Source organism: Heptranchias perlo, chromosome 10 (genome assembly GCF_035084215.1).
Source record: "Heptranchias perlo isolate sHepPer1 chromosome 10, sHepPer1.hap1, whole genome shotgun sequence".
In the NCBI taxonomy this organism is placed as follows: Eukaryota; Metazoa; Chordata; class Chondrichthyes; order Hexanchiformes; family Hexanchidae; genus Heptranchias; species Heptranchias perlo.
In genome coordinates this window covers 45,778,431-45,803,669 of record NC_090334.1, presented here as the reverse complement: position 1 = coordinate 45,803,669, position 25,239 = coordinate 45,778,431, and the positions used below count along the sequence as shown (strand labels likewise).

The following is a 25,239-nucleotide window of genomic DNA, read 5'->3' as shown; positions in this document are numbered from 1 at the left end:
GGCATCATCTGAAAATTTAACCACTTTGCACTGAGTTTCTGAATCCAGGCAATAAACTTCCACGGGTCCATTACTTATTTTTGTACTTTCTTTTTTGGCAAGGTTTCACTACATCTATGTGATTGACTCTTAGGCGTCGATATTAGTGGGGAGGCGGGATGGCAGCCGGTGGGGGGGGGTGTGATCGGGTACGTGGGTAACCCGCCCAATAAAAAATGTCCGTTTCCCATGCGATTGCAGGTCAATTGGAGCCACTTAACATGGCTTCTGGGTTTGCTGGGCGGACTGCGCACCCGCATCACAGGCAGTCAGCTGGAGGAGCTCTATTTAATAAAAGGTGCAATCCTCCAATGGCTGCTCCTGGAGCGAACAGCCACACACCACAATGGAGCAGCACAGGGGAAAGGCTGCTCCAAGATTTAGCGATGCCTCACTCCAGGTGCTACTGGATGGGGTGAGGAGGAGGAGGGATGTCTTGTACTTGGTGGACAGGAGGAAGTGGCCTGTCTCTGCCCCCAAGGCCTGGCTCGAGGCGGCAGGAGGTCACCAGCAGCAGCAACATCTCCCCCACCTGGATCCAGTGCAGGAAGCGCTTCAATGACCTAACTAGATCAGCCAAAGTGAGTACACTTACTCATTCTCCTACATTCAATCTTCCACATCACTGCCCCCACCCCCCAACTCATTCTGCACTGCCAACACTACTCTATCACATCAATCCTCACATCCACACAAAGCTCAGCCTCAACTTACCTGCATTTCCTCACCTCCCTATTAGTCACCCACCACTACCACTCAACCCAATCCTCATACAACGTAATGGCTCTGTCTCATACTTACCCTCTGATGCATCCCTTGCACGGTCAGCCGCACCCAAAACCAATGCATTCATCGGTTGGCCAGGTCACCATCACTCAGTCACGCTTCTATACTTTCTCCCTTATAGGAGAAGCGAGCACAGAATGCACGGGAGAGGGCGAGGACCGGAGGGGGACCGCAACAAACCGTTGTCCTCACAGATGCCGAGCAGGAGGCGCTGGAGCTGTGCGGCACCCTCGAGTGCCTGTCCATCGGGGACGCCGAGACGGGCACCCGACAAATGTCTGGTGTCAGAACTTCAACATTCACCACACACAATATCAACTGTTGTTAACATGCCTTGCCATCCTCAGCACAAGGATTCTCATCGCAACATGACACATCTGTCATCATGCTTAATACTGCCTTCTGTTCTCTTACAGGGCCTTCAGGGACCGCTGTGATGGCAGAGGACGATTCCTCAGAGGACCTGCCGGCCTCTGAGGGTGCACCGTCGCATCTTAGCGAGCCATCCACCAGTGCACACTCACACCTCGATAGGTCCCAGTCCGCAGTTAGTTGGGGTCACAACATGGTGAGTTACCCCACACGTGAGCACGAGCAGACACTGGTGGCAGGGGCAGCTGTGGAGAGACCACATCAGTGGGAGCACACCTCTCTAGGCTCCGTTCAGTTGGACACAGATGCTGAACCCTGGGGGCCATCTTTTAAAAGGAGAACGATCGAGGGACAGCAGCACATTTGAGAGGTGCTGGAACAGGTGCCACGAGCATGCTCTACAATAGCGCAGAGGATGAAGGAGTCCAACTCCTGCAAGAGTGGAATGGTGGCACAGGTACGGGAAGGAATCTCTGAGGTAGCATCATAGGGACATGAACAACTCCCTGAGATACTGTCACAGGGAGGCGAGGGCATCTCGGAGATACTGTCATGGGTAAGCGCGGGAATATCTGCAATGGACGGAAGGCTAGCCTCCATTGAGCTTCAAGCACAGCTCACAAATGAGTCCATTCAGGCCCTAACAACAGCTGTTCGGACTCAGCGAACAACATTCCACCACCTTAAACAGGCAGGCAGATACACCAGCACTGGCCTTACAAGGCTTCACACATGTCCTCCAAACTGTTGTCCAGCAGAACGGTAGGAGTGGTGTGGGCCTGGCCCAGGGGAGGGATGATGACGAAAGGGGACGCCACTCAAAGCACTCCCACGTCTCACCCGTTGCAACTTCTCAACCAGTACCCGCAATGCTGCCTCCTCTCCAGATGGCCGAGTCTGCCCCTGTACAGGTGTAGGCGGAGCAGTCATTGGAGGGGCCCTCATTGGCACCAAATCCCAGAGGGCGTAGGCCCAAAGCATCTAAAATCGGTCAGGGAATGAACAAAAGCAACCTGCCACTACCTCTGCTGCAACCACAGGGGATGCACCACATAGAAGTAGTCGGAAGCGAAAGGCGAAGGCTTTGTAAGCACAAAGGGGATGCACAAGGGTGTTTGACGATTGGTCATGTTTTTTTTTAAATTTATATTTGCTTTTTGTTAAACGCACATTAAGTATTATTATCGTCATCACTACTGCCAAGTCTTGGTCATGCTTGACTGGCTTCTGTAATAAGGCCCTTTCATGAGGTTCACCATGAACGCCCACACTTGATGCCACCCAATGGGTCACTCTACAGTGGGTGTATGTGTAGGTGCAGGAGCAGGACTGTTTAGTGCGGGGAGGGTTGGGGGGGCGGTGCTGATGTGGGTGCTGCTCTATCCATGTGGTGAGAGGACTGGACTCTTCACACTGTCTGATGTTAGGAGAACCGTTCACATATCAGTGACTCCCTGGCCTGACGAGCAGCCAGGTGAGCCGGTGTTCTGCCCATGGGTTGCTCCTGCTCCTCCGCCTCAATATGGGTGGCAGAACACACGACTATAACACGTCCCACTCTGTCTGGTGCGTATTGAAGCGCTCCCCCAGAACGATCAAGGCACCTGAAGCGCATCTTGAGCAGCCCTATAGCATGCTCAATTGTAGACCTGGTGGCGATGTGGCTTTCATTATATCGACGCTATTGCTCGGTGGTGGGGTTCCTCAGAGGTGTCATGAGTCACGTGTGCAGGGAGTATCCCTTGTCCCCGAGGAGCCAGCCCTTAAGTTTGTTCGGTGTGTGGAAGAGGGGCAGGATGTTGGATTCTTGGAGGATGAAGGAATCGTGGCAGCTGCCAGGAAATCTGGCGCACGCACGAGCCGAGTGTTGATGGAGTGATACCCCTCCCTGTTGATGAACAGTCCTGGCTTGCGTGGAGGTGCTTGTATTACTATATGGGTGCAATCAATTACACCCTGCACCTCTGGGAAGCCAGCCACAGCATAGTATCCCACTGCCCTCTCCGTCTGGCTGAGGTCATCCATGGGGATGTTGACGAAGTGGGAGGTCCTGCAAAACAAGCCGTCGGTGACCTGCCGTACGCACTTGTGTGCAGTCAACCGAGACACCCTGGTGATGTCCCTGGTGGCACCCTGGAAAGATCTGGAGGCGAAGGAGTTGAGGGCAGTGGTGACTTTGACAGTGACAGGTAAGGAGATGCTACTCGGCCCAGCCGGGAGCAGCTCGGCATGAAGGAGGCTGCAGATGTCTGCGACTACCTGGCGACTGACTGAGCCTCCGTATGCACTGGTCCTCAGAGGTGTCCAGGAAGCTGAGCCTCTGTCTGTAGACCCTGTGGGGAGGGTAGTGCCTCCTGCGACATCGTTCTCTGTTGTTGCCTTCTATGCTGTTGTGCAGGTGCCTGTGGTGCAGCACTGTGTTGTGGATCTCCACGTGGTGGAGGTGGACGCCGTGCCTGGAGAGGCCGGTGATGTTGCTCGTCCTCGGATGAAGCCATGGCACCCCCTATCCTGACGGTGTGAGTTTGAGGGGGTCCGCAAAGTAGTTAAATATGTTTGAACAGCAGAGTTTTGGGTGGAAAGTAAGAATTTTGAGTGAAAACACAAAGGTCTTGCAGCCAAAACTTTGTCTGAAGTGACAGAGTGCCCTGCTGCAGTAAATGATGTTTTCTCCCCACCTGTCAAATAAGTATTTGCATCTCCCACTGGCTGCTGGCTGAAACATGTCTGTTGCAACAGGGAGTGTTACCCACATCACGGGAAACACACTGAGGATCCTTCAAAACCGCACCCCTGCCAAAATGTCGAGACAATTAAGTACTTCAACTAGCTAACAAACAATGCAAAGTATCATCCCGCTGGCTTTAATTGCCGGTGGGAGTTCCGCATTCGGGAGGCATGCGCGCACCCGGACGGGTCACTGTGGAACCCGGAAGTCGGCAGGTTGGAGCCGGGCTCCGGCCCCTGGACCCACTCGGGATTTCAGTGATCTTCAGAGCCCCCTTGCCCCCAACGCAACAGCACCTTCACCCGAAAATTGAGCCCTTAATGCCCTCTAAGGGCTTAGCAAGTCTCAGTTCAGAAAACAAGAGGTCATTAATAAATACAGCCATGCCAGCATTGCCCAAACCCTGACCTCTCTGTTGCTCAACACATATCTGGAGTTACAGATAGATGGAAGTTTTAATCTGCAAGAATCCACCCCCTTGTTAAAAAAAACTTGTGGCTCCATTTTGGTGCTTCAACACTTCATAGAATCATAGAAATTTACGGTACAGAAGGAGGCCATTCAGCCCATTGTGTCTGTGCCGGCCAAAAAAGAGCCATCCAGCCTAATCCCACTTATCAGCTCTTGGTCCGTAGCCTTGTAGGTTACGGCACTTCAAATGCACATCCAAGTACTTTTTAAATGTGATGAGGTTTTCTGCCTTCACCACCCTTTCAGGCAGTGAGTTCCAGACCCCCACTGCCCTCTGAATGAAAAAACCTCAACTCCCCTCTAATCCTTCTACCAATTATTTTAAAATCTATGCCCCCTGGTTTTTGACCCCTCTACTAAGGGAAATAGGTCCTCCCTATCCATTGTATAATTTTCATAATTCATAATTTTAATACACCTGAATTAAAATCTCCTCAGCTTCCTCTGTTCCAAAGAAAACAACCCCAGTCTATCCAATCTTTCCTTTTAGCTAAAATTCTCCAGTCCTGGCAACATCCTGTACCCTCTCTAGTGCAATCACATCTTTCCTGTAATGTGGTGACCAGAACTGTACACAATACTCAAGCTGTGGCTTAACTAGTGATTTATACAGTTCTAGCATAACCTCCCTGCTCTTATATTCTATGCCTTGGCTAATAAAAGGACAGTTATCCCATATGCCTTCTTAACCACCTTATCTACCTGTCCTGTTAACTTCAGGGATCTATTGACATGCACTCCAAGGTCCCCCTGTTCCTCTACACTTCTCAGTATCCTCCCATTTATTGTGTATTCCCTTGCCTTGTTTGCCCTCCCCAAATGCATTACCTCACATTTCTCTGGATTGAATTCCAGTTGCCACTTTTCTGTCCGGTTGACCAGTCCATTGATATCTTCCTGCAGTCTACAGCTTTCTTCCTCTATCAACCACACGGCCAACTTTTGTATCATCTGCAAACTTCTTAATCATGTCCCTTATGTTCAAGTCTAAATCACTGATATATACTACAAAAAGCAATGTGCCTAGTACTGAACCTCACTGGAAACAGCCTTCCACAAAAACACCTGTCGACCATTACCCTTAGCTTCCTGCCACTGAGCTAATTCTGGATCCAACTTGCCACTTTCCCTTGGATCCCATGGGCTTTTATTTTTCTGACCAGTCTGCCATATGGGACCTTGTCACAAGCCTTGCTAAAATCCATGTAAACTACATCAAACGCATTACCCTCATCAACCCTCCTTGTGAGCTCCTCAAAAAATTCAATCAAGTTAGTCAGACACGACCTTCCCATAACAAATCTATGCTGACTGTCCTTGATTAATCCGTGCCTTTCTAAATGATGATTAATACTGTCCCTCGGAATTTTTTCCAATAATTTGCCCACCACCAAGGTTAGGCTGACTGGCCTATAATTACTTGGTCTCTCTCTTCCTTTCCTTCATCTGGGAGATTAGATAAGATCACTCCAGGTTCTCCCAAACACATTTTAGTTTTTGCTTTGAAAGTAGTAGTCATGTACTTTGATAGATTAGATGGGGAGAAACTGTTTCCCACTGGCAGTAGGGCCAGTAGTCAGAGGAATAAGATTGAAGATAATTGGCAAAAAAAGAACTTGGGGTGGGAGGGGAAGAAGAAAGAGAATGAGCAGAAATATTTTTACACTGAGTGGCTATGATCTGGAATGCACTGCCTGAAAAAGGGTGATGGCAGCAGATTCAATAGTAACTTTCAAAAAGGAATTAGATATACATTTTTAAAATTCATTCTCGGGATGTGGGCGTCACTGGCAAGGCTGGCATATATTGCCCATCCCTAGTTGTCCTCTAAAAGGAGATGATGGGCCTCCTTCTTGGCCTGTGGTGAAGGTACTCCCACAATGCTGTAAGGTAGGCAGTTCCAGGACTTTGACCCAGCGACAATGAAGGAACAGTGATGTGTCAGATTTGCTGGGCTATGGGGATAAAACAGGAGTGGGTCTATTTGGATAGCTTTTTCAAAGAGCCAGCACAGGCACGATGGGCAGAATGGTCACCTTCTGTGCTATATGATTCTATGATTCATTCTTGTGGAACAGAATGCCTTGGGCCGCAGACCAAACCTCTATATAGACAGCATGCACTGTGAAAGTTTGCAGAAAAATGTTAATAGCTTTCAACTTTATGTCACCATAAATCAGACAGCACACTCCTTAATTCTTCCAAGGCTGCACAATAGGAAAGCCCATATTATTTTCTGCTCCAAATCATTTAATGCAAGCATAATTTTAAGTAAATACAAGTACTACAGGAATAGCATATACACAAATGACAAACTGCTTTTGGAAAGAACTTGATGAGATTGTAATTTGGCTACAAAAGTAGTTGCTGTAAACAATTCATCTAAACCATTGCAGATAGTAATTTAAAAAAACTCCTGACATCAGCGAAGATTTTTCATGAGAAAAAAAACTACTGCAAGACAAAAAGGTGATAGTTGATGAATTACAGGCCATTTCACAAAACTGTTTCAATTAAAAAATGTTTCAATACCCTAAATGGTCCCTCTGTTTTCAGATTGGGTAGGGGAACCAGATTCCAAAACGAAGAACAGAAACTGACCATAACAGTTTCCTATAACTGCACTTAATGAGACATAGTAGGGACTCTGAGACAGAGTCAGACCGCTCAGACACCCCCACCAAGATTCACAGCAACATCAGCTGTGAGTGAATACGGACCTGACGTAAGCCAAAGTCAATGGGCAACTATTGGCTCTATCATCCCAATGCTTATTATTAAGTTTCCACAAACCCTTGAGCTGCAAGGCTCTTCTACTGGCATAGAGTAAAGAATATGGAAACTTTTCTAGGCCCGAAAGCTAATTTTTTGGTCAGCCATCACCAATGGAAACCCATTATATTTAAGAGTCTCTAAACCAAATTATGCAGAAATCCACATCCACTGACAACATATAGGGAACACCTCCTCCTCAGAGAGTTATCCCACATACCCAAATCCAGAGGGCTCAAATGCAGGCTAGCAGAGTCAGGCTTAGGTACCCCTGCCTCCAAATGTGCTCAGAGTAACTGCTGGTATTTAACCAGCAAACACCATGCAACCTGTAAGTACTGCTTGCAACTAACTTTCCACTTATTCATCACCAACTACTTAATCCTGGTGCTTATGAGTGACTTTTGTAAAGAGACATGCCCACCGTGAGATAGATTCCTCCTCTAAAGTACTCAAACAGCTGACTCATGTAGGCTGTAGACCTGCACACCTGGCAATCACTTCCTCTTTTTGCCACAAATTTACCACAGCTTGATCATGCCTCCCCAGAGGATCCCTTACTAATTAACCCTGTCATTACACAAGACAAGATCTAAAATAGCCTGGTTCCATGACATATTGTTCTAGGAAACGGTCTCGAATGCATTCCATGAACATGTCCTCCAAATTACTTTTGCCAATTTGATTTGCCCAGTCTATATGAAGATTAAAGTCCAAGATTATTGCATTAACTTTGTTATAAGTTCCTCTTATTCCTTGATTAACACTCTGGCCAACAGAGTATCTACTGTTGGGGGCCTATAAACTACTCCCACCAGTGTTTTCTGTCCCTTGTTATTTCTTATCTCCACCCATACTGATTCAAGATCCTTTTTCACTACTGTCTTTAACCAGCAAACACCATGCAATCTGTAAGTACTGCTTGCAACTAACTTTCCACTTATTCATCGCCAACTACTTAATCCTGGTGCTTATGAGTGACTTTTGTAAAGAGACATGCCCACCGTGAGATAGATTCCTCCTCTAAAGTACTCAAACAGCTAACTCATTATCAGGGCTTCCCCCCCCACTCCTTTTCCATTTTTTGTCTTTTCAAAAAGTCAAAATACCCTGGAATATCTAGCTCCCAACCGTGGTCACTCTGCAACCGCGTCTCAGTAACGGCTACTGGATCAAACCCACTTATCTCTATTTGTGCCATTAATTTGTCCATCTTGTTATGAATGCTTCATGCATTCAGATAAAGCACCTTCAATTTTAACTTTTTACTATTGTTCCATGATTTGACCTTGTTCACTGATGCACTATTACGGTTGAACTCTCTGTCCCTTCCTGACACAGTCTGTTTATCTTTACCCAAATCACTACACTGCTCTATGGCCTTGACTTTTCTCTTTAGATTTATAAATTTACCCTTATCTGAACCCTCCCCCCCCAGTTATTCGATTCGCCAGGGCACTGGTCCCAGCCTGGTTTAAGTGGAGCCCGTCCTAACAGAACAGCTCCCTCTTTCCCCAGTACTGGTGCCAGTGTCCCATGAATCGAAACCCCTTCCTCCTTCACCATTCTGAGCCACGCATTTAACTCTCTGATCTGCTTGTCCCTATGCCAATTTGCACGTGGCTCAGGTAGTAATCCAGAGACTACCCTTGAGGTTCTACTTATTAATTTGGACCCGAACCCCTCAAACTCCCTCAGCAGAACCTCATTCCTAGTTCTGCCTATGTCGTTGGTTCCTAAGTGGACCACAACAACTGGATCCTCCCCCTCATGCTCCGAGTTCTTCTCCAGCCACGAGGAGATAACCTTAACCCTGGCACCGGGCAGGCAACACAGCCTTTGGGACTCCCGGTCACGGCTGCAGAGAACAGTATCTATCCCCCTGACTATACTATCCGCTACCACATTGCTTTTTACTCCGCCCACTTGAATGGCCTCCTACCACGGTGCCGTGATCAAATTGCCCATCCTCCATGGTCTTTGTTCTCATCCACACCAGGTAGCAAGTACCTTGTACCTGTTGGACAAGGTCAAAGGCTGAGGCTCCTCCATCACTGCATCCTGGGTCCCCATACCTGCCTGACTCGCAGTTACATCCTCCTGTCCCTGACCACTGACCAAATCTAAACTACTACCTAACCTAAAGGGGTGTGTGGCTGCTTCCTGGATCAAAGTATCCAGATAACACTTCCCCCTCCCTGATGCATCGCAACGTCTACAGCTCAGACTCCAGCTCAGCAACTGAGCCGAAGTTCCTTGAGTTGCAAATACTTACTGCAGACATGGTTGCTTGGGATCTCAATGGTCTCCATCAATTCCCACACACTGCAGTTACGACACACCACCTGTCCTACCATCTCTATCTAACCTTGTTTTATATATTTAATCAAAGTTTTTATGTAATTAATTGACATGGTTTATTTTTCTTTTTTTAAAAAATTAATTAATTTATCTACTTTAAACTAGTTTCCTCCTCCTTTTAATTGTTTAGTTTTAAGCCTTTTTGACTAACACCAATAGACTAACCACTAAAAACACTAACCACCACTAAAGAAATTAACCACTAAAAACACTTACTAATAAACTGAATACTTACACTGACTTACCCTCGGCGCTCCTGTGATGTCACGGTTTGTCTATTCTTGATTTTTTTGATTTCACTACTCAGGTCCACTCTTGCCGGTCCTTTTAGTGGCCCCCATTCATGCCGCCTGGTGATTTCAATGATTGCTGCGTGCAGTCAGCACTGCCTGCGCTGTTGAGTGGCTGCACGCACCAGCAGGGGGCCAAGATATCGGGAGTGGCTAGCACCATTTAAAGGCAGCCCGCAAATCTTAAAAAGGGGAGATACACTGTGGCTACAGGAAGTGGTGGAAGTCAATGATGAAGTGAATCTGTGCTGCAATATAGTGAAGCATGGTGATGATGGGAACTCTGGAATTTTTAAGGAGCAACAACTTGGCTGTTCAAAGTTTGCGGGACTCATATTTTCAAAATACAAGATACGGGTCTGAACAGAGACTGAATGGCGATCAGAAATCGCACATGTAAAACACAGATGCAGGTCTCAGCCTTATGTTTAAAAACTGTTGATTTATTTTAAAATATTGAATAAAGGTTGCTCACAACTACATCCCACATCCTCCAATCTGCATGCCAAACCCCACCAATCTGCCGAACTGAGTTTGTATCAGGCCTGCGAGAGTGCATGCACCAAGGTTCTCTGATGATGCACTAGAGGCCTTGGTGCAAGAGGTGGACAGAAGGAGAGGCATCCGATTTCCGCAGTGGGGGCAAGAGGCCCTCTAGACATGCGCTCCCGAGGCAGTGGAAAGCAGTAGGGGATGAGGTCAATGCCAGGAGCATAGTACAACGACCATGGATGCAGTTCAATGCTTTGACATGAGTGGTCAAGGTGATTGAGTTCAACTGTCACGTGGCATATTTTACCAACTGCACCACTAGCCGCATCCGCTGCTCCACGCACCACACCCATCACCCAACTACCAACACACTCTTTCAATCAGATGCTTCATCTCACCCTCACATCACCACTGTTGCCAGCCGCACACTCAACTCAAAGGTCTCTCACACTGGCAGCTATTCAACCATGACAGGCACATCACCCAAACATCTTGCAGGACACTCACCGACACACTTCTCACTTTCTTGTGGGAGAAGATGGCACAGGAGGCAGCAACTGGCAGTGGCTCCATGGAACATGAACCTGATGTCCTCTCAGTTTGACAACATTCCTGTCCCACCACTGCCTCTCCGCCAGTGCCCCTCGAGCCTGTTCTGCCATTCAATGAGATCATGGCTGATCTGTGACCTAACTCCATATACCCGCCTTAGCCCCATATCCCTTAATACCTGTGATTGATAGATTGTTGTTAATCTCATATTTAAAAACAATTGAGCTAGCATCAACTGTCATTTGCGGGAGAGTGTTCCAAACTTCTACCACCCTTTGCATGTTGAAGTGTTTCCTAACTTCGCTCCTGAAAGTCCTGGCTCTAACTTTTATGCTATGAATACTAGAAGTAGGGGGCAAGTATAGGAGGCCTCCAAAAACAGGTACAAATGTATCAGCAGCCAGAAGCAATAATCCAGCAACTAACGTGGAACTCCTGCATGATCCCTTTAAATAGCACTGGTAGGGAGTCCTCCATGCCATTTAAGACCTGTTCAGCTGTGCGAGGTTAAGACAGTGCGTTGGCTGGAGCATAGAGTTCCAATATAGCAGCGGTCCCTTTAAATTAGCGTTGCACACTGATTAGGGTCAAAATCTCCCTATTTACATGCTGCCAGCGTTCGGTAGGTACGCATGCGCAAACGCCTTTACCAATATGGCGTCCTGCGCACGTCATGTGCGCGCGCGCATCTTGGACACTATTTTTGGGACTTGAGTCCAGGTAGTGCCTACATAATGGGCGCTAAGCAGCCCAAAATAAGCACCCATAGCCTCTAAATCTATATTGCCCATGAGCAATTCTGCAGAATTGCCACTAATATTCATAAAAAGCTTGGGATAAACTGGTTAACTTAAATGAATCCCCAATAACAGGAATCCCAATGACCAGCAAGTTTTTGTTGAAAGAATCGGACTTAAATTTGCAGTAAATCTCAAGAATTTAACTGGAGTCTTAAAAGTTAAGACAGAAAATATTTAGCAATCATTAATAAGTGACAGAAAACTGATATAAATCAGAACTGAAAAATGCTAACTCCCAAATTCCTCCAAATTATGCAATTCCTCCAACGTCTTACTGATGGCCTTTCGGTGCAGCCAAACAGTTAATTTCCTTGGGGTTTAAAAGGACTCTAATCTAATCTAGTTTAATCACAAGTCTAATTTACTCAAAACGAAGAAAAATAATGAATAGGTCATTCATTTGGTAATAGGTGAAACAATTAAAACACACGTACTGTTCATTTTATAGAACATGAGCGATGCTGGGTTAAAATAGCTTGTATTCATTTAGTATACTATATATGGAAGAAAAAAATAATCCACATTCAGCCTGGTCTTTAGCAATTACACAATACCATGTGTGAGCTTTGGATACACAGAGCATTAGCATTAGGAATGAGGTTTGATATATTTCCTAGTGCAGCCTTTGAAATAACAGTTCTCTGGTTGCCAGAGATGACCAAACATTCCAAACCAAAAGCGAAGACCTCCATTTTATGAGTTCTCCTATTATTCAATTAAAAAAACCCACAAATATGCACACAAAATATGCTGCTCCAATATGACAAAGAGCTTCACTAGCTTGTTGTATTAGCTCTGAAGTATGCATTTTATTTGTAGCTTCCAAGATGAGGCTGCAAAAGAAAACCGTTGTACTATACACAAAATACACTGCCATCATCTCCATGTTACAGACATGTGGAGGAACCCCTTAATTAACAGTAAACCAAATTGGTCATAAAATATTAATATGTAGAGTTACTGCTGAGAAACACACAATTATATCAGTTTGGGTAATGCACATCTACAATAAACTTACAAGAAGAAACTGGATATATTTTTGTCATGCCCCAAGTTTTGTGACTTCTAAAAAGTAGATATGGAAGAAGGAAGAATACACAAAGTATTTCCAGGTTTAACATTCCATGCAGTACAAGTAAAAGACTTAAATTTTGTTCACTCCCATTAAGGGACTCACTTATTTTCCAGCTCCAACAAAGGTTCTATACCCAAAATGTTAATGTATTTTCACCTGTATTCTTCAGGTACTGATGGATCTGCTGTATATTTCCAACAATTTCTGCTTTTATTTAATATTCCAACAGAACTTCCAGCTTGTAAATTAGGTATATTTTGAGACACATCTGCACAGCCAAATAAGCTCAATTCCTTCTGTCTGCTGCATCAAGGCATTCTTTAAAGTGAAGGACCATAATCCTGAGCGTTTTTTAAATTGTGGAACACAGTCACACTGTACCACAGTGGGACACAGATCTGTAGTCCTGATTTTCTACACTGTAAGCCTCTACTTTCAAATATGACATCCTTGCTTAAACTTAAACCCCGAGTGAAGAAAAAAAAAAGTTTCTTTGAGTGCAGCAGAGTTCCATTTTAAATGTCAATACCTGGCCAAGCAAACAAAAAAAATCAAACAGTACTATAATCCAGGAATGTTACAGTTTGAAGCAAGAATGAGCTCTGCTTTCACCACATCACATAGCCCCCAGTCATTTGATGACTACCACTGGCTGAAATTATTTCTTGTGTACAATATTAACTTAGTTAATAGCAATCAACATAGATTCAGAAGGGAAAATCCTGCCTTAAAAACCTCCTTAACTTCTTTGAGGAAGTGAAATCCCAGGTGGACCATGGTAAGCTCCACAACATGTTGTACCTAAACTTTCTAGAAGGCTTTTGACAACGTTTCATGTGAAAGACTAATAGTTAGGCTCAAAGCTGTTGGGAGTCTGGGTAAATCTTGGGTATGGATAAGCAATTTGCTGAAGGTTAGTAAACAACAGGCACTTGCTAGATGAGTTATGTCAGTGGGGGGAAATATCAAGTGGGATGCCCCATGGCTCAATGTTGGGACCACTAGTGGTTCCAATTTATATAAAATGACTTGGATTCAGGAACCCAATGCAAAATGGTCAAACAAATGAGTTGCACAAAATATTGAAATGGGCAGGCTGATAGCAGATGAAATTTATTACTGACATATGTGAAGTACTACACATAGGAATGAAAATGGACAACACATGTACTCCAAAAAATGGTACTGAAATAGCTATGGGTGAAGATAAGTGGGACCGATTTTTGCCTGACCACCACTCCCTTTTATGACATGAACTGCAAAAATACCTTGGTCCAAATAATGGAACTGATATAGACCAAGTGCTTGAAGCTCACTTAAATCGACTCTCACAAACCAAATGCAAGAAAAATAACTATTTTAAGACTAAGAAACAAATGATACTCAGAAGAGCATTGAATAATTGAGGACATTAGATTGAAACTGGAGTCATAGGCCAAATGAAGGGCCTGAAATGACAGGAAAATTGTTGGAAAACATCCTATCAAAATAGGGCTATAATACTAAAATAGGCACCTCCAAATGAGCACTGATCAAACTTAGCACCAACCCCAATTATGCAAATATTAAAAAGATTTGCCAACTATCAATTTCAAATCAATTCATCAATTAAAATGAACTCAACAGAAAGCAAACCCTTTACCACATTACATGGCTTTAGAATGGATTATCAAAATGCCAAAATGGTATCCACAAGTTCAGAAGCCCCATAATTAACAGGCTAAGCTGTTAATTGGGAAACTGCCAGAAGGAATTGCATCTGATTTGTGTCAGTAGATCTAGATTGTGAGTGAAAACAAAAGTGTGTTTGAATCTTGGCTCTAGCATCTCTGAGAACCTAGCCTCTCTCAGGGGAGGTTGAACATCACAAGAATTTGTAAATTCTTGGAATAAGGAAATATTTAGGGAGGAATATTTCCCCCTAGGAAAACAGGAGATCATTGACTATAACTCAATATTCCAGATTCCTTTAACAGATTTGATACTCATTAAAATGGCAGCCCATCTCTGCTCTAGTAATCTATGGCTACATTCTGTATCCAGATGTACTGTGCAAAGGTTAATTATTTTTAGCACCAAAGATGCATCTACAATTATGTCTCAACAAAGAGCAGAAGCTGGAATTCTTGTTGATGTTTTAACCCATTGCAGTCATATTCTGTGGAAAAATGCATGTTCTTCAGAACTGATCCTGACTAATGCTTAATGATGTCCATCTACCCTGAGCTTTGAAACCTTGAAGGACACCACACACTGAAGCAGACAGATAATCAGAAAAATAAAAATAGGATTGGTATTATTAAAACTGTCCAACAAGGAGAGTAACGACAATAAGCTAATTGTTGGGATGCGGGTTGTGAAGATTGCAAATACTTCAGAGTCCTTGATACAAAACCAAATGCATTTATATGCTAAATAAAATGTAAAGATATTCATCCTAATAGCTACAGTAAATAACAGTGGTTTAACTGAAACACATCAGTTCTCACAACATCACTGCATTTGGTAAAGAAATGCACTATCGTTGCTCTATACTGTGCATTTTTCATTCCTAAACTGCTAAAAATCAAGTTTCTGTGCCGCACAAATATATCATGTTTTGAAAGCTGAAAAGGCCTTCCTAAATATGGACGGCTCTTGGCAGAAATGATTCCCTCATTCACTACAATCATACTTTTTCAGCCCATCAATTGGAGACTTCCTCTTAATAAAAGGAATGGTTGATAGAAGTTATTTGGCTTCAATTACTAAATTACCACACCCATCACATAAAACTACTATAAGCTTAATGATTCATTTAAGTGTTTAAGTTAGTATGACACTACATAGAAGTTGTGCTCTCCATGTTTCTAAAAACAAATGCGAATAAGGAAGTGTGATACTTAACCCATGTATTGGAGGTCATAAACATGTTATAGCTGACAACTGTTTTTATCAGGACTGATGTTAAACAGTTAAAAGTGCCTCAATATGTTATAAGCAACACTCGCCTGGCAGGAAACTTTATACTTTCCATTGACCGCTGGGATAGTGTGGTACGAATGTATAGCTGTTCGAGCTGCAATTTGCAGCTATGTATGCTGTACCCTTCTCAATGCCCGGGGAAGATCCACACAGTCCAGTAAGCACAAAATTGCTTTATAGTAGGTTTTATATTAGTCAGAAAACAGGACCTGAATGACAGTCCAATTCTGGTTTTGTTACTATTAGTGGCAATGCCTGTTAAAAAAAAAACCTTTTTCACCAGCGTACATGTTGCAATGCAGCGTCGATACCTATTTAGTTTACTATGATGCCAATAATGTCAGCAATACACTAAAGAAACCATATTAGTCATTTCATACTGCCACCCAACAGTACGGAGATAACTAGATCATCATATGTTCCTATCAGTGAGATGTAATTTATGTCCAGAGACAGCAGCATGCCTTTGTTTGGAGGCCTATGTCCCAGGCAGCTCTTGGAAATGAAGTCCCTCCTTAAAAGATCTGCCCCATTCTCCAGAATAAACACTGGAAAATAGCCACCAAGGACACGCCCCCAAAAAATCCTTTTAAAAAGTCTAACTGGAGGCTTCTAAATGGCTGTTCTGCTTTTTCTTTTATGTGATGCATGCTGATGTCAGTACATGGACTGAGTAACTGAAAACTATAGTATCATAGTGGGTACGGTACAGGAGGTGGCCATTCGGTCCATCGTGCTTGAGCCAGCTCTTTGAAAGCTATCCCGTTGGTCCCATTCCATTGCTCTTTCCCCATAGCCCTGTAAAATTTTTCCCCTTTCAAGTATTTATCCAATTCCCTTTTGAAAGTTATTATTGAATCTGCTTCCACCACCCTTTCAGGCAGTGCATTCCAGATCATTACAACTCACTGTGTAAAAAAAATTTCCTCATGTCGCCTCTGGCTCTTTTGCCGATCACCTTAAATCAGCGTCCTCTGGTTACCGACCCTTCTATCACCGGAAACAATATCTCCTTATTTACTCCTGACAAAACCATACATGATTTTGAACCTCCATCAAATCTCCCCTTAACATTCTCTATTCGAGGGAGAACAATCCCAGATTCTCCAGTCTCTCCACATAACTGAAGTCCCTCATCCCTGGCACCATCCTAATAAATCTTTTCTGCACCCTTTCTAAGGCCTTGACATCCTTCTTAAATTGTGACGACTAGAATTGAACACAATACTCCAGGTGAGGCCTAACCAGTGTTTTATAAAGGTTTAGTATAACTTCCTTGCTTTTGTACTCTATGCCTCTATCAATAAAGCCCAGAATCCCATAAGCCTTCACAACCTTCAAGGATTTGTGTATGTGCACTCCCAGGTCTCTCTCTGTTCTTGCACTCCCCTTTAAAATTATACCATTTACTTTGTATTGCCTCTCCTCATTCTTCCTACCAAAATGCATCACTTCACATGTCTCTGCATTAAATTTCATCTGCCATGTGTCTGCCCATTTCACCAGTCTTTCTATGTTCTCCTGAAGTCTGTTACTAGTTTCCTCATTGTTTACTACATTTCCAAGTTTCCTGTCATCTGCAAACTTTGAAATTATACCCAAGTCATTTATATCAAATTGAGAGCAGCGGTCCTAATACTGACCCCTGGGGAACACCACTGTATACTTCCCTCCAGTCTGAGAAACAACCATTCACCACTACTCTCTGCTTTCTGTCCCCTAGCCAATTTTGTATCCACGCTGCCACTGTCCCTTTAATCCCATGGGCTTTAATTTTGCTGAAGACGACTACAAGGTTACCAACTGTGCCACAGAATCAGACTGAAATTGATTTTTTAGTGATGGGGAACATAGAGACCTGCTGACAATAGGAGAAAAAGAACTGAGGGCTTTGGCAGTAGAGTGAGAAGTCAGATGGCTCTCATATGGCACTAAATTCTTAGACATCATGCTTCTACCACAAGTCTCGCTCTCTCTCTCTGAATAACCACATGTGCAGGAAGTGCCTCCAGCTGCTCAAACTCAAGTTCAGGGTTTCTGAGCTTGAGGAGCAGCTGGTGTCACTGCAGGGCATATGGGAGGCTGAGAATTTCTTGGAGCACACGTTTCAGGAGGTGGTCACCCCACAGCCAACGAGAGTTCAGGAAGATAGTAAGTGGATGGCCATTCGGCAGGGTAGGAAGAGGCAGGGACCCTCCAGGAGTGTGGCACACAAACCAGTTTTCAGTACTGAATACCAGTGAGGGTGATGACACCTCAGGGGAGTGCAGTCTAGAGCACATCCACTGGACCATGGGGCAAATGACTGCACAGGGGGACACAGCAAACGGCAGAAATGCAGTTGTCATAGGGGATTCGATAGTCAGGGGGATAGACGGGCATTTCTGCAACCGTCAACGTAAGGGTAAGGGACATCACTGAATGGATGCAGAACATTTTGAGGGGGGGGGGGGGGGGGGCGGAGGGAGGCAGGGAAACAGCCAGAAGTTGTGGTCCATGTTGGAATCAATGACATAGGTAGGAAAAGGGTTGAGATCCTACGGACAGATTTTCAGGAGCTAGGGAGGAAGTTAAAGAGTAGGACCATAAAGGTAGTAATTTCTGGATTACCCCCAGTGCCACGTGCTAGCGAGTAAAAGAGCAATATGATAAGACAGGTTAACACGTGGCTGGAGAAATGGCGCAAGAAGGAGGGCTTCAAATTCCTGGGATAGGAGGGAGCTGTACAAGATGGATGGGTTGCACCTTAACATGGCTGGGACCAATGTCCTCACAGGGACGTTAACTAGTACTGTGAGGGAGGGTTTAAACTAATTTAGCAGGGGGAAGGGCACCAGGATGAAGGATTAGAGAGGAGATAAAAGATGCAGAGGACAGGGAGAGACAAACAGCATTAGAATAAAGAGTAGTTTAGAAATAGGAGGGATCAGACTGGTGGGGGCGGAAGAAATGTGAGGCAGACTAAGATGGGTTTGAAATGCATGTGTGTAAATGCACCAAGCGTGGTAAATAAGGTTGGTGAGTTGCAGGCTCAAGTAGCCATAAGGGATTATGATAAAGTGGCAATAACAGAGACGTGGCTCAAACAAGGGGAGGAATGGGCACTTAATATTCCTGGCTACAATGTATCCAGGAAAGATAGGGAAGGAAAGAAAGCAGGGGGGGTAGTGGCAGTATTGATCAAAGATACCGTTACAGCACTAGAAAGGGATGATGTACTTAAAGTTTCTGATTCTAACCTTCATGGCACAGAAGGAGGCCATTCGGCCCATCACGTCCACGCCAGCCGAATATCAGCCACCCAGCCTAATTCCACTTTCCAGCTCTTGGTTCGTAGCCTTGTAGGTCACAGCACTTCAGGTGCACATCCAGGTACTTTTCAAATGAGTTCAGGATTTCTGCCTCTACCACCATTTCAAGCAGTGAGTTCCAGACCCCCAGCACCCTCTGGATGAAAACATTTTACCTCAGCTCCCCTCTAATCCTTCAACCAACCAATCACTTTAAATCTATGCCCCCTGGTTATTGACCGTTCTGCTAAGGGAAATAGGTCCTTCCTGTCCATCTCTATCTAGGCCCCTCAATTTTATACACCTCAATTAAATCACCCCTCAACCTCCTCTGTTCCAAAGAGAACAACCCCAGCCTATCCAATATTTCCTCATAGCTAAAATTCTCCAATCCTGGCCACATCCTCGTGAATCTCCTCTGCACCCTCTCCAGTGCAATCACATCTTTCCTGTAATGTGGTGACCAGAACTGTACGCAGTACTCAAGCTGTGGCCTAACCAATGTTTTACACAGTTCCGGCATAACCTCCCCGCTTTTATATTCTATAGCTAATAAAGGAAAGTATTCCATTTGCCTTCTTAACCGCCTTATCTACCTGTCCTGCTACCTTCAGGGATCTGTGGACATAGACTCCAAGGTCCCTCCCTTCCTCTACACCTTTCCGTATCCTCCCATTTATTGTGTATTCCCTTGCCTTGTTTGCCCTCCCCAAATGCATTACCTCACACTTCTCTCGATTGAATTCCATTTGTCACTTTTCTGCCCACCTGACCAGTCCAATGATATCTTTCTGCAGTCTACAGCTTTCCTCCTCACTATCAACCATACGGCCAATTTTTGTATCATCTGCAAACTTCTTAATCATGCCCCCTACATTTATGTCCAAATCATTAATATATATCTCAAAAAGCAAAAGACCTAGTACGGAGCCCTGCGAAACCCTGCTGGAAACGGTGTTCCAGTCACAAAAACACCCGTCGACCATTACCCTTTGCTTCCTGCCACTGAGCCAATTTTGGACCCAACTTGCCACTCTCCCTTGGATCCCATGGGCTTTTACTTTCTTGACCAGTCTGCCATGTGGGACCTTGTCAAAAGCCTGGCTAAAATCCATGTAGACTACATCAAACGCACTACCCTCATCGATCCTCCTAGTTACCTCCTCAAAAAATTCAATCAAGTTAATCAGACACGACCTTCCCTTAATAAATCCATGCTGCCTTTCTAACTGACGGTTTATCCTGTCCCTCAGAATTGATTCCAACAATTTGCCCACCACCGAGGTTAGACTGACTGGCCTTTAATTACTCGGTCTATTCCTCGCTCCCTTTTTAAATAATGGTACAACGTTAGTAGTCCTCCAATCCTCTGGCACCACGCTTGTATCCAACGAGGATTGGAAAATGATGGTCAGAGCCTCTGCTATTTCCTCCCTTGCTTCTTTTAACAGCCTGGGATACATTTCATCTGGCCCTGGTGATTTGTCTACTTCCAAAGATGCTAATCCCCTTAATACTTCCTCTCACTAAGTTTATCCCATCCAATATTGCACACTCCTCCTCCTCCTCCATAATGTGTGCATCGTCCCTCTCTTTTTTGAAGACAGACGCAAAGTATTTATTAAGAACCAAACCAACATCTTCCGCCTCCACACAGAGACCTAATAGGCCCTACTCGTTCCTTAGTTATCCTCTTGCTCTTCATGTATTTATAAAACATTTTTGGGTTTTCCTTGCCGATATTTTTCCATGCCCTCTCTTTGCTTTCCTAATTTCCTTTTAATTTCACCCCTGCACTTTCTATACTCCTCTAGGCTTTCTGCAGTATTGAGTTCTCGGTGTCTGACATAAGCTTTCCTTTCCTACCTTATCTTACCCTGTATGCTCCTTGACATCCAGGGGCTCTAGATTTGGCAGCCCCACCCTTTTTCTTTGTGGGAACATGTTTACTCTGAACCCCTTGAATCTTCCCCTTGAATGTCTCCCACTGCTCTGACACCAATTTACCTTCAAGTAGCTGTCTCCAGTCCACTTTTGCTAAATCACTTCTCAGCTTAGTAAAATTGGCCTTTCCCCAATTGAGAACTTTAACTCCTGTTCTATTTTTGTCCTTTTCCATAACTATGCTAAATCTAACTGAGTTATGATCACTACCACCAAAATACTCTCCCACCTGCCCAGCCTCATTTCCTAAAACTAAATCCAGAACTGCCCCCTCTCTTGTTGGGCTTGCTACGTACTGGCTAAAAAAGTTCTCCTGAATGCAATTTAAGAATTTTGCACCCTCTATACCCTTCACATGCTTGTGTCCCAGTTAATATTATGGTAGTTGAAATCCCCTATTACTGTCCCACTGTTCTTGCACTTCAGAAATTTGCCTACATATTTGCTCTTCTAATTCCCTCTGATTGTTTGGGGGTCTATAGTACACTCCCAGCAGTGTGACTGCCCACTTTTTTGTTCCTTAGATCAACCCATATGGCCTCATTTGATGATCCTTCAAACATATAATCCCTCCTCACAGCTGTAATTGGTTCAAAGACAGAATCTATTTGGTTGGAATTAAGGAACAACAGGAGCTATTTCACTGCTGGTTGTATACTATAGGCTACCAAATAGTGAGAAGGAGAAAGAGGAACCAATTTGCAGGCAAATTGTAGAAAGATGCAAGAACTTGAGTAGAGTAGTGATAATGGGAGACTTCAATTATCCTAATATAGACTGGGACAGTAACAGTGTAAAGGCCAAAGAGGGGGAGGAATTCCTGAAACGTGTACAAGAGAACTTTCTTGATCAGTATGTTTACAGCTTAATGAGGAAGGAACAGTGCTGGATCTAGTTCTGGGGAATGAAGTGGGGCAAATGGAGCACGTTTCAGTGAGGGAGCATTTGGAAAACAATGATCACAATATCATTAGGTTTAGAATAGTTATGGAAAAGAATAAGGAAAAAAATCAAATGTGAAAATACTCAACTGGAGGAGAACCAATTTCAGTGAGTTGAAAAAGGATCTGGCCCAGGTGGATTGGAATCAAAGAATGGAGGGTAAAACACTAAATGAACAATGGGAGGCCTTCAGTTCAGGTACAGAGGTAGAAACATTTGCACAAGGGGGAAAGGAAGGGCATCCAAAGCTAGAGCTCCCTGGTTGACTAAAGATATATAGAGATTAAAATGAAACAGAAAGAGGAAGCTTATGATAAATAAAAACAGACAATGCTGGAAATACTCAGCAAGTCAGGCAGCATCTAGGAATAGAGAAACAGAATTAACGTTTCAGGTCGATGACCTTTCGTCAGAACTTTTGGCTTATGATAGATGTCAGGTTCATAATTCAGTAGAGAACCAAGCTGAATACTAAGTACAGAGGAGAACTGAAAAAAGGAAATCAGAGGGGCAAAGAGAGTATTAGAATTGATTAGTGGGTAACATAAAATGGAACTCAAAGTCTTTTAGAAACATATAAATAGTAAAAGGGTAGTCAAAGGAAGGATGGGGCTAATTAGGGACCAAAAAGGAGATATTCTTGTGGAGGCAGAGTACTTTGTACTTGTCTTCACTAAACAGAATGCTGCCAATGTCACAGTAAAGAAGGAGGTAGCAGAAAAATTTGAAAGGATAAAAATAGATAGAGAAGGCACTTAGGTAGAAAAGTTACCTAGTCCGGATAGGATGCATCCTAGGTTGCTGAGAGAAATAAGAGGAGATTGCAGACGCTCTGGCCACAAACCTACAATCCTCCTTAGGTATGGGATTGGTGCCAGAGGACTGGAGGATTGCACATGTGGCACACCTGTTCAAAAAATGAGGGACAAAACCAGCAACTACAGCCTAACGTCTGTGGTGGGGAAATTTTTAGACAGTAATCAGAGACAAAATTAATTGGCACTTGAGAAAATATGGGTTAATAAATGAAAGCCAACACGGATTTGTTAAAGGCAAATCATGTTTGACTAACTTGATTGAGTTCTTTGATAAAAGAACAGAGGGTTGATGAGGGTAGTGCAGTTGACGTTGTGTTTATGGACTTTCAAAAGGCATTTGATAAAGTACCACATAATAGACTTGTTAGCAATATTGAAGTCCGTGGGATTAAAAGTGCAGTGGCTATGTGGATATGCAATTGGCTTCGGGAGCAGAGAGTAATAGTGAGCGGTTGCTTTTCAGACTGGAGGGAAGTGTGCAGTGCTGTCCCCCAGGGGTCGGTGTTGGGACCACTGTTCTTTTTGATATATATTAATGACCTGGGCCAAGGTATACAGGGCATAATGTCAAAAGTTTGCAGATGTCATGAAACTCAAATGTAGTAAGCAGCGAGGAGGAAACACAAAAAGTTTGCATGCAGGTACAGCAAGCAATTAGGAAGGCTAATGGAATGTTGGCCTTTATTGCAAAGGGGTTGGAGCACAAGAGTAAGGAAGTCTTACTACAGTTGTACAGGGCTTTGGTGAGACCTCGCTTGGAGTACTATGTACAGTTTGGTCTCCTTATCTAAGGAAGAATATACTTCCCTTAGAGGCGATGCAAAGAAGATTCACTCGATTAATCCCTGGGATGAGAGCGTTTTCCTATGAAGGGAGATTGAGTAGAATGGGCTTATACTTTCTGGAGTTTAGAAGAATGAGAGGTGATCTCAGTGAAACGTATAAGATTCTGAGGGGGCTTGACAGGGTAGAGGCTGAGAGGTTGTTTCCCCTGACTGGAGAGTCTAGAACTAGAGGGCATAGTTGCAGGATAACGGGTCATCCATTTAGGACTGGGATGAGGTTAAATTTCTTCACTCAGAGGGTTGTGAATCTTTGGAATTCTCTACCCCAAAAGGCTGTGGATGCTGAGTTGTTGAGTATATTCAAGTCTGAGATAGATACATTTTTGGACTCTAGGAAATATTGGATAGGATAAACAGTGAGAGGGGAAGTATTAAGGGGTTTAGCATCTTTGAAAGTAGATAAATCGCCAGGCCCGGATGAAATGTATCACAGGCTGTTGAGAAGGGAGGAAATAGCAGAGGCTTTGACCATCATTTTCCAATCCTCCCTGGCTATAGGTGTGGTGCCGAAGGATTGTTAACGTTGTAACGTTGTTTAAAAAGGGAGAAAAAGAGAGAGACCGAGTAATTATAGGCCAGTCAGTTTAACCTCAGTGGTGAGCAAATTATTGGAATCGATTCTAAGGGACAGCATAAATCGCCATTTAGAAAGGCACGGGTTAATCAAGGACAGTCAGCATGGATTTGTTAAGGGAAGGTCGTGTCTGACTACCTTGATTGAATTTATTGAGGCGGTAACAAGCAGGGTCGATGAGGGTAATGTGTTTGATGTAGTATACATAGATTTTAGCAAGGCTTTTGACAAGGTCCCACGTGGCAGACTGGTCAAAAAACTAAAAGCTCATGGGATCCAAGGGAAAGTGGCTAGCTGGATCCAAAACTAGTTCAGTGGCAAGAAGCAAAGGGTAATGGTCAACGAGCGTTTTTGCAACTAGAAGGCTGTTTTCAGTGGGGTTCTGCAAGGCTCAGTACTAGGTCCGTTGCTTTTTTGTAATATATTAATGATTTGGACTTGAATGTGGGGGGTTGATCAAGAAGTTTGCAGATGATTCAAAAATTGGCCATGTGGTTGATAGTGAGGAAGAAAGCTGTAGACTGCAGGAAGATATCAATGGACTGGTCAGGTGGGCAGAAAAGTGACAAATGGAATTCAATCCAGAGAAGTGTGAGGAAATGCATTTGGGGAGCGCAAGGGAGTACACAATAAATAGAGGGATCTGAGAGGTATAGAGGAACAAAGGGACATGGAGTGCTTGTCCACAGATCGCTGAAGGTAGATAAGGTGGTTAAAAAGGCATATGGGATTCTTTCTCTCATTAGCTGAGGCATAGACTATAAGAGCAGGGAGGTAATGCCAGAACTGCAAAAAACACTCGTTAGTCCACAGCTTGAGTACTACATACAGTTCTGGTCACCACATTACAGGAAAGATGTGATTGCACTAGAGAGGGTACAGAGGATATTTATGAGGATGTCGCCAGGGCTGCAAGCTTTTTAAGCTATGAGAAAAAATTGGATCAGCTGGGGTTGTTTTCTTTGGAAAAAAAAGAGGCTGAGGGGAGTTTAATTAAAAAGGTGCATAAAATTATGACAGGACCAGATAGAGTGGATAGGGAGGACTATCAGATAAGTCAGTGACCAGGGGGCATAGATGTAAAAGTAATTAGTAGAAGGATTAGAGAGGAGCTGAGGAGAAAT

The 25,239-nt window shown here is 44.1% G+C and overlaps 1 protein-coding gene across 8 annotated transcripts in view; it reads right to left on the bottom strand.

The window, feature by feature from the left end:
* Positions 1–25,239, bottom strand: part of fermt2 (FERM domain containing kindlin 2) — a 140,432-nt gene that overhangs the window by 66,747 nt on the left and 48,446 nt on the right. The gene's annotated exons all lie outside the window — the stretch shown is intronic.